This window comes from Eucalyptus grandis, chromosome 4 (genome assembly GCF_016545825.1).
Source record: "Eucalyptus grandis isolate ANBG69807.140 chromosome 4, ASM1654582v1, whole genome shotgun sequence".
Classification (NCBI taxonomy): domain Eukaryota; kingdom Viridiplantae; phylum Streptophyta; class Magnoliopsida; order Myrtales; family Myrtaceae; genus Eucalyptus; species Eucalyptus grandis.
In genome coordinates this window covers 6866222-6877527 of record NC_052615.1, presented here as the reverse complement: position 1 = coordinate 6877527, position 11306 = coordinate 6866222, and the positions used below count along the sequence as shown (strand labels likewise).

General features: G+C 38.0%; 1 pseudogene; it reads left to right on the top strand.

Annotated features, from left to right (window-relative positions):
- The first annotated feature begins 4499 nt into the window (after positions 1 to 4499).
- Positions 4500 to 10724, top strand: LOC104442545 (annotated as a pseudogene).
- The last annotated feature ends 582 nt before the right edge of the window (positions 10725 to 11306 follow it).

Genomic DNA, 11306 nt, shown 5'->3' with positions numbered 1-11306 from the left:
AATAAATGATAGGTCAGATAAAAAAAAATAATATAATCTAAGTTTTATCCAATCTACTTGAGTTTTAGCTATTTCACCGAATACCGTAACCACCGAACAAAACAAACGAAACAAAACAAAATATTTCCCACCACAAGACTGCATCTACAAAAGCTGTTGGTAAATTGTAGGACCTGATTTTGTGTAAAAACAAGAAGTGTATGGACCACACACATGATAACGAGCCAATGTTTTGGATTTTTCCTTAGCAAAACTTGTTCCTACTTTAAGTCCATTATAAGCATTATGTACTGAATAACTAATTTAACATGATGTATAAGAATTAACAAGAATAATTCCAGGTTAGGATCTATTGACACTAAAAAATAATTAACTTATGGTTATTATCAAAAATATTATCGACAAGTAGCAAATATTAGTTTATAAAAGCAAAGTTTGATCAAAACAATAAGTCATCTATGAATAAAACAGTCGACAAATTAAAAGGGATCGGCAACTCGCTAGTGAAGCGAAGGACAGTGAATAACGCAGGAGTTATCAAAATGGGCCTTCACTAGTTGATGGAGGTCATTGGCAGCCAGCTATTGAAAATTTAGCTGAGTGTTGGAAATATAATTGATTGACACGAATGTATGATTGTAAGTTAATTATCCCGATGATCACAAAAGTTGTAATTCTCAGTAGATAACCATTATTAGAGCATAAAGGATCGTGCTCAACTAGTGCTTATAATAACTATAAATAGCATAAGTAAGTTACACTATGTCATTAAAATTGCCTCCAATTCGAGAATGAGTTTCAGCCTTATGGAATGAACTTGGTCGGGTTGTCACAGTGTACAATAATTTTGGGCTCGATTTTCCAATGATCTAGAGTTTAGAGAACCCAATTTTCTGTATACAAGGGCGACCTCTCTCTTTCAAGAAGATGTGCAAGGGGTTCAACTTCCCAAAGGGGATAGAACACTAAAACAAATTGTTTAAGAGCTTGTTTGATCGCTTGGAGGAAACACCGAAGAGGGTATAGAGTGTTGAAATGTAGGGCGACCTTTCTCTTTCAAGAAGATGTGGAAGGGATTCAACTTCCCCTAAGGGGATAGAGCACTAAAACGAATAGTTAAGAGCTTGTTTGATCCCTTAGATAAAACACCAAACCTAGAATCAATGTAAACCTCCCGTGAAAGTGGAGCACTAAGTCACGTAGGTTTTTTAGCTAATGTGGATCACCAAGTCAGCAGTGATAGGACATAAGTGATGAGTTGGAATTTCCTCTCATTAGAAATGCATCTTTTTTATTTAAAAAGAACAAACAAACAAACTTTTCCCTGCATTTCTCGGGGGTTTGCATTTTGAATCTTGTTACGGAAGGTGCGGTTAATTCCTATCATTAACGATGTAATTGTGACCACTGAAATCTTTTGACCTCGCACCCTTATTTACTTTTTATTACTTTGTTTTTTTTTTTTTTTTTTTTTTTTTTTTTGGCTCAATGAGATAGAAAATTGGGGAAGGCCAAGTGATAAAGCTTCCGCTTAGGAATGAGCTTTTGCCTAGCCTTCATGTGGTTTGACCTTTCATAACATAACGTCTAATCTTGAGCTACTGAGATCATCTTTATATTAAAAGGATAAATCTGTTTGGCATAATGACATCCGTGTAAATCTCAACTCACATGAACTAACAAGACAACTATCAAGATCATTACATGTTTTGAGGTCCATTTCCCTTGGTTTGAGCGTGACCTCAGAAACATCACTCTACTTTACCTAAAATTCTAGGAAATATACACAGTTTTAAAATCAAACATCATTGTTCCTATCAAATTAGTTCAGCGTTCGGACACTGCAACAACAGATAAAGGGAAACGCTAGGTGGCAAGTTACGATTGACCTACCACGTTAATATACTTGAATAATTTAACGAACTTCTACTAAGGATTGAATATCATCCGCATGTTTAATATCAACCTTTGGCCCATCTTGTTATTTAACACGTCAATTCTACAGCAAAATTTTACATACACGTTTCTGGGGCTAACAATGCAACATAAAAGAGGGGTAAATGGGTTATGAAATATTTTGATAGTTATGCAGAAATTGTTAGCTACTCTTTAAGGATTAGGTCGAGCAGATATTTTAAAAAAATCGTGAAAGAGTTGAGTGCCAGTGCAAGTAAGAGTGAGAGAAATAAGAGCACATAACAATATAAAGTGATTTTACTTTATCCTTCAATCCTACATCTGTTATCCACACTAACAACCACAAGACGGTCTAAATTGTACTAGTAATCTACAAGACAAGTTATAATCAACAAACACCAATCCTATCACATAATAGATCACACTATCAGGTTTTAGGTGTTGCTGTCATTGTAAACATGTGATCTTTTACACAATTATAAGCTAGTGAGATGTCATGCCCTCAATTCTCCGAGCGCATGCCCATCCCTTTCCAGTCAATTGAATAGCAATATCCCAAGACGCGTCGTCAACCTCATTTTAATGCACATGTGGAAGCAAATAAATAATCCCCAGACAACAATAAGATGGGTTAAGAAAGTAAGGTCACAATTTTGAAAACCAACAACACACTTATATGTACATATCATAACAAGTCATATACAAACCAAGTCAATATATAGATGCAAAGTCTACAAAACAAGGGGAGGTTTGCAAACAGCTACTAATCTTCCTACTGCTCCACATCCTCACTAACATTTGAGCCTGTAGCTGAATACACCGAACTTCCAAGATCTTCAAGATTCAGGTCTACCGTGTCTACCACCGAACCTCTAGAAGGATCTGCTATGCCTTTCCCAAAAGCAACCTCCAGCACATACAGAGGTATCTTAGATTCCGGTATAGGACCTTCTCTCTAGCCATCTTGAGCCTAGCGATACCATGATTTGTATCGGTGGGGTACCTTTTTAGGTAGACCTACATCGATCAAACTATGGACCTTACCAGCTCATAGGTCTAGGCCCTAGCGCTCCCATGCAGCGGAATGTAAGACCTATGTTCTGTGACCTTCTTCAACTATCCAAAATGATCAGAAGGAACTGTCATCTAATGACTTGAAAATGTTATCCCATAACGGGGTAAGACGACTTCTCAGCGAGTTCAATCCCCTAAGTCCCGACTAGGAAAAAAATATTCCCCAAGAGCTGCCCAAGCACAAATACGAGTCAAAGGACTTACCTGTGCCTCCACTCCTTCTTGCAAATTAATTTAATTCAAATACTCACAAACCATATCATCCAATCAAATCAGATCGAGCCATCGATCAATCGACTCAGTCGATTTTATGTTATCATGATCACTTCTCGGTCAAACCACTCAATACTATCTATTAGGTCCTATCAAATCAGGACTGCTCACCCTAAGCTGAAGATAGATAGAAATGCTCACCAAAAGGTAACAACCACGTATACTGCTCACTCTAAGTTGATATATCTAAGCCCTCCTACTGATATAGTATACGGATAATTCTTACCAAAGATGTGCGGTACTTAATTGCTCACCAACGCTGTGCAATACTTAATTGCTCACCAAAGCTGTGCGATACTCAATTGCTCACTAAAGTTGTACGATACTCAATTGCTCACCAAAGCTGTGCGATACTTAGGGTATACTACTCACTCTAAGTTGATATATCAAGCCATTTGGCTAATATAGTATACCATTCTACCCAACCCGATTATTTCACCACTTTTATCATACCTGATAAAAATAATCGTATATGAGTACACAATCGGCCTCTGCAAAAAATAGAATATCTTTATTTTATTAAATCCCACTAATTATATAATCGATAAAAACATTTTTGGCACTATAAACCAACGCCCAGTGATTTTTTAATTAAATACTGAAATTAATAAATTTTGGGATAATTTCCCAAAATTGTAAACAACACCCAATTAGCACAAAATAACAGTCAATCAAATAAACATATTACACCACTGCAATCAACATAAAATTCCAGTCACCGGCTATCCCGGTTTAATTTCCGGAAAATAATTAATTAATTAAATAATTACGGAAATTAATTATTAAATACCAAAAATAGCAACTTAGGCTGGAAAAGCCTAAATAAAAGCCGAGACAAGCCTGAAAAATTTTCGAACCACTCTAGATAAATACTAGAACTTGTCTAGGTTCTAATTACACTACTTTAACCACCTAACATGCAATAACGATCAATTAAATTGTTAATCTATTTAAACTATCCACTTAATCCATACTTAGTCTAAACTAATCAGCTCTTAAACGTCATTAACTAACTAAGTGAGGATTAGTGAGTTAAACTCACTTGATTAAAGATCCGCTCAAATCAAAACGACAGGGATGCGACGAGGTTGAGAAACTCCAAATCGGGTGTGCCTTTCGAGGTTCGGAAGGCCACAAAAACGGGTCAAACAGTGGCTTGGGACCCACTATTGTTCGCTTCTGTGGCTAGCTAAACAAGCTGGTTGGTGACTCAACTAAGGCGGAGACGGGCAGGGATGAATGGCAAGGTTGCAACAGAGACCAAGCGGGGCTTCACGGCGGCAGAACGGCGGCGTACGGTGGTCCGAAGGCCTCAGGCAGCAACCAAGACGGACGGAGGTGCTGGGACATCGAGCAGAGAGGCGGGACAATGGGCGCGAACAAGTGGCTGGCTTGCGAGGCGTGATGGTGACGCAACGGCTCGCAGTGGCTGTCTAGCGGCTTGGTGGGTGGTTATGATGAAGGAGGGAGGAGGGAGGCTCGGTTTGCTAGAATTTTTTAAGGCTTCATCAGTTGGAATGGGGGCTGTTCGACGATGTGAGAGAGAAGGAGGGGGAGAAGGGGACAAGCTTGCTTTGGGGGGGGGTCCAATGTGCTCTCTTCCTATCCCTTTGGTCTCCTTGAAGGGTCCTACCACCATGGCTGGCTTTCCCTCAGATTTTCCAGACCAATTGCTTCATCTAGAAGTCTTGAGTTGGTCCATAAGTTGTGGGCAAGGGGGGCATACGAACTTTGAAGGCTTTTGGCTTAAATTGAAATTCAATCCTCATTGAATCAACTCATTTTGGTTTCTATAAATTCTATTATCGAGTCATGGATCCAATTGATATTTTTCCTCACCAATTAATCCCAATCGCATCCTAATTTCATGATAAAAAAAACAGCCATATGCATTTTATGGTCGAAAGCGGCCATATATCGACTTTTTCCAACAAAACCTCGATTTGCAGAAAAATCTTCGGAGACTAAGTCGACATTCTTAAAATGACTCATGACATGACAGAACTTTCAATTTCTAAAATCGGATTCAAATTCACGGTTAATTTTAATCTGACACGATTTTAGCGTAACCTTGGCTACTGGGTAGCTTTCATAAATTTTTTGTGCAAATAACCCGTGGTAGATTTTCTTCAAGCCACAATGAACCTTTTCAACACATTGGTGACTCTCGGTGGTTGTGAAAATTTCAAGGATTCAAATACGAACACAGGGGTACCAAATCGACAAAAAAATCAGTCTAGTGCCGATCAATGAGAATTTTTCAATTTGGTCAAATCACCCACGTTTAACCATATATCTCAATCAAACCAACCTATCTCTGATCTCTAGTCGACTTTTAACTATGCCATAATGATCTCTGCAGATGAGCACGGTCGAGTAATTGATTCATGGTCGAATTCCCAAGTCTATTGTATTAAAATTCCTTAATGACTTCCCCCAAATAGTTTAGTTATCTCGGGGTGATCAGCTCTGAGAATAGCACTATAAGCGCGTCGATGAAAGGCCCGATTTATTAAATTGAAAACAGAATTGCAAATTTCAGGATGTCACATGAGAACACTATAGTTAATATCTTAAATGAAACGCTTTTCATTAAGAACACAGCTTTCAAAAGAATTTTGGATTTTTTATATTGCACATCTAACATTTTGGTTTGAAGGATCTTCTATTATATAGCCATCTTCCCATCTTCAATCTTCCCGTTGGAGATTTCTTACAGAATTAAGGAGCTGTTAGAGTTCTGTTAGGGCTGTTGTTTAGAGTTACAATTGCCCCTATAATCCTTTTTCTTAAACATTTGCAAGCTTGCTTGAAATAGCTTCTGCTACTGTCCCATTGCTAATGGCTCTAACAAGTCTGATAGAAAGCTTGTTTCTAGTTCTCTAATATCTTTCGGTTCTTTTGGTGTGCATCTTCAAATGACAATGGCTATATTGGATTTACGCAACAATCATTTGGAATGGTCGTTGCTCCAACATCACCAATGGCATGATATCTATAACATTGACATAAATATTATCATCAACTGCTCTTTTAATCTGTTGATGCTGTTTATGAACTGAACAGATTTGTGATCTTTTCTCCGTCTTAGATATCACTTCTATTTTTACATTCTATCACGAACATCTACAAGTATCATAATAAATATTATACTAACAATAGTTTTGGGATCATCAAAATTCTTTGAGATATTTCTCCAACACACGTGACTATTAAAAAGTTGAAAGATATGGATATTAAGTTAATAATTTCAGATTTGATATGTTAGTTCGTTCATTTGGACGTTCCATACTTACTTTCTCTTTTTCCTTTCCTTCTCCTTTTCACCCTGTCTCTCTACATAACAAAAATAGTTTATGGTTTTTTATGCTAAAAAAATAGTTTATGGGTTTGTCACGCGGTTAACATGACCAACCAATTACATTTCCCGAGCAATATACATACCATCCTATTTGGTGCTTAAAATTTAGATTTTATATGATAAAGTGGAATTAAAAGTCTCAAATATTCTCCAAGTTGTAAAAAATTTCACGAAATGTTTAGTGCAACTCAAAATAGAATCGAGAATTTTTTAAAATCTATAAAAATCTTCCGAGTGATCGACCTTGTACATTGTACCTTCACTCTTCGAGGCCTACTGTCTTGGTAAGAGCGATGAGCCAGCGGAAGTTCCTCTCTCTCGTAGCCTCTTGGGCAAATCGAACCGCCTCATGTCTGAGCTATTGTGATGCCTCCTGACTCTACGATTGCCCCGACTTCTGCTCCCCCGACTGCCTACTCCGTCCTACTAGCTTAAGCCTATACCACCTGCCCCATCTATCGTGCGCCAATAGTTGGCTTCATCCCTCTCCCCCTCCCTCCTCTCGATCGTGTCTCTCAGCATCTCTAGGGTGATGACAATCGCATCATGGGGGCTGTCAGCGGCAATGGTGAAAACAACAATGGAGGAGTTTAGGACAGGGTTGAATCTGGGAAAACTAATAGCGACAATTTATCAAAGGAGTTTGATGATATGAACGATCATAACGGTAAATTGGGTTTGGTGGAGGAGGGGGAGAGGATCATTCTGGTGAGAAGGTCAGTTCAATGGATTCTTCATTTTGGGTAATCGAACTGCAGAGAGGTTCAAAATTGTTTTGATAAGAACACAAGCAGGTTAAGAATAATTGATGGTTCCTGAATGGATCAATTGGAGAGCAAAGAAACATCCGCAAGAGTGACAAGAATTGTGGGTTGGTCCTTGATGTTAGCTGGAAGCTTCACTCTGTCACTCCATGTCGGAAGATAACATAATTTGTTAATATATTTTTGAGATTTTTTTATCCAATCCGGATTTATCCCACTCTTGTTCTGAGATTCTTATATAGCATTTTATTCAAGAATTTCCAGCGTGAAAGACATCGTCAAACACCAGATATTTGTTATCTTATCTGGATTGAACTTGGGACTACTAAATGCAGCCCTTTTAGGCTATTATGGGCTGACTTCACAATGTTCACATGGTGCAGTCATTCTTTAATTATCGAGGGTCACTACCATAAGTTAATCACAGTGCATGTGCAGCTTGAATGTTTCACCTAACAATTTGGAAGTTTGTATGTTTCCGTAAAAAGTGACTAGCAGTAAAGGAGATACGAGTTTCATTTTCCATTTGACTGATTAATAATTTTTTTCCTTGACGAAACAAGATAATTATCAAGCATATATAAATCACCTCCTCTTCTTTCATCTCTCGTTGGATTCTGCTTTAACCCTCTCTCAGCTTCCATAATATCTTATCGCTCTCTTCTGGGTTCTCATGGGAGAGTTAGCTCATCATCGTCCTCAAGAACTACAACTCCACATCGTGGGTAAGTCCAACTCTTGAAGAATTTACTAATGTATGAAAATTTGAACGAGCTAATCCCGTCAACACCATGAGCTCCTACTCCTGGACTTCTGATGAATCGTAGGACTTTTAACTCCTGCTTCTTCTCCTGGACAAGCCAAAATACAAGTGCCTTTTACCAACCATGTGTGCCTACTATACTATTTTATTGCTTTCTCATAGATCTCTAGGGTGGGTCCTAGGTAGGTTGTCCAGTGAACCGTCTTTCTTTAATTTCTTATCTTGGTTTTTATGCAATTTTGTTGATATTTTGTATGAACTTTCGAATGAATCATTTTCAATATATGACTTGACACAACATGATTTAACTCAAAATTGATAGGAAGTGACAATTTTGCAGACTATTATTGCCGACCAACCTCAACTTCTATATTAGTTCAAGAAAATTATACATGATGTATTATGGGTAGGCCATGGTACGGATTTGATTTTCGACAACATTAAATATAAATAATTTTATTTTTGGGCCATTTTCATGGTTTGAGACTATAGAAGGAAGGCAGGCTTTCTCATTGTTAAAGTAAAAAACTATACTCAGTTAAAAGAGTTAGAACATGCTTGATTGACAATTTTAAAGTTACAGTTTGTCTGAAAGTTTGTCAAATTTAATTAACACATAATCATTTGCCCATTATTTTATTCCAAATGGATGGAACTAAGATTAGCATCATAGACTTCTTAACGATCAATATTCATTATGATAATTTGATAAATACCCTTTACATGTTGACTCTGCCAACTGATTAGAAAGTCTTTCGGGAAAGTGATTTCCTTTGCGTCATCATTTCCGCAGCAAATGTCATCCTTTTTGCATGATCAAGGTAAACTCGTAGACGGTTCTTATACCAAAGCCCTTAAATTTGGGGTCACATGGCCAATAAAATTGATGTATTCGTATAGGTAACCTTTATTATATTATTTCACTAGAATTGAAGGATATATTCTTGCTACTATAAATATATATTTCCAATTATACGTAATTTATACATAAATGCATAGTACACGCACATGTCTACAATATAGTATATGTGCTTTCACTTTATATGGCAATGATCTGAAATTTTTGGTAGATATATATATGGCTGGCATTTGACGAGAAAGCTCGTAATCATTCATCAACTACGATTGCCTAGTTTTGATGCATGTTACTTTGCTTGCTCATAAATTACAAGTATATGACTAATTAATTCATGCGTTTGATAGAAGATGTAATGTGCTCACTAAATAATGAACCAGGTTGTAGACAGAATAGTCACGCCTTTTGATTTATTGTGGCTAGTCATCAAATTTATTTGGACCCAATTTCCGTTTATATGCCATTTACCTTCTTTTTCTCTTACTAATTAAAATCCTTAATTGAATTGCAATTCAATTTATGACCAGGTGATGCAAGAAACAAAGGAGAGAACTCACCCCACCCCACAAGCATCATTAACAATAATCAAGCAACAATAACCCCTCAAACCAAGAACTTCTAGTGGTGGATTAGAGTGGCTCTTTGCTCATTCTTTGTGCTCTCTGGCCAATCGGTGGGCACACTCCTTGGGAGGCTCTACTACAACAAAGGAGGCAACAGCAAGTGGCTTGTCACACTTGTCCCACTAGTGGGCTTCCCAATCCTCCTCCTTCTCTACTTGATCCCCACACCTAGAAACCCCAGTAACCCTCACATGGAAACACGCCCACACCCACACCCACAAGCTCAATCTCATTCCCAATCACCCTCTCTCAAGAGACTTGCTCTCGTGTACCTCTCTCTAGGCATAATTCTGGCCCTACATTGCTATTTATGCTCACTTGGACTCTTGTACCTCCCTGTCTCAACCTACTTCCTCGTTCGCTCCTCCCAATTGGTCTTTAGTGCCCTATTCTCCTTCTTCCTAAATGCCTAAAAGTTCACCCCATACATCACCAATTCCCTAGTCCTCCTGACAATCTCCTCAACCCTCCTTGCGTGCCAATCAAATTTAGAAGACACCAAGGGGGTCTCCAAAGCGAAATATGCACTGGGGTTTGTGTGCACCATCGGGCATCAGTTGCTTATGGTCTTTTACTATCCTTGACCCAATTTTTCTTTAGGAGGGTCATCAAGAAGGAGATATTTAGGGCAGTTTTGGACATGCTTGTGTGCCAATCTTTAGTGGCTAGTGTGATTATAATGGTAGGATTGTTTGGGAGTGGTGAGTGGAAGCATTTAGGGAGAGAGATGAATGGGTATGAGCTTGGGAAGGTGAGCTATGTGATGAACTTGGTCGGGATAGCAGTTGCTTGGCAAGTGTTCAGGATCGGCATGATGGGGTTGATATTAGACGTGTCGTCTTTGTTCTCGAACTCGATTAGTGCAGTGGGGTTGCCAATTTTGCCCATTTTCGCGGCCGTGTTCTTTGGGGAGAGGATGGATGGGGTCAAGGTGATGGCTATGATCTTGGCCATTTGGGGGTTCGCTTCTTATGTGTACCAACATTATTTGGATGATGCCAAGTTGAAGTCTCAAAGGAATAGCGTCGGTGGGGATGAGGTTAGTGTGAGATCGCCACCAAATGCTTCGACTGCAAGAGTGGTGGATGATTAAAGTTGGTGGAGTGTTTCAGTTTGTGTTAAGCCAACTTTAAGCAGAAAGAGTAATTTCTTGCGGTAACCATTTGGAGGATGAAAACAAGGAACGGAATAAGAAGACTGAAAATGTTGCTAATATTTGATTTTTTTTTTTTTTCACTATGTTTTGGTTACAAGAAAGTGCCATTTTGCAATCTCATTATGAAAGTCGGGTACTTATGTGTTGTTCAACTAATATATATTACTAGCTATTGCATCTTATTGGTGTTTACTGAAATTATAAATTAAATACGGGACAGAGGAGATACGTAATTTGCTTTATGCACAATATACCAGGAGCTGCGTAAAGTTCTCTCATTTGTCTCCGATCATTTTTATTTTCTTAAACAGGTCGATTTTCCTTTTTTGGCCATTTCACTAGAAGACAAATTGCACCTGTCCTTCCCATTGATTGAAACACTATTATCAAGGGATAATTACAAAAATAATCCATGAATTTTGGCCTAATATACAATGTTATTATTGAAATTTTATTTATTAAATGTGATTTTTGAACTTTTGATACGAAGTGTAACGTGATTCATAAAGTTTTAATTCG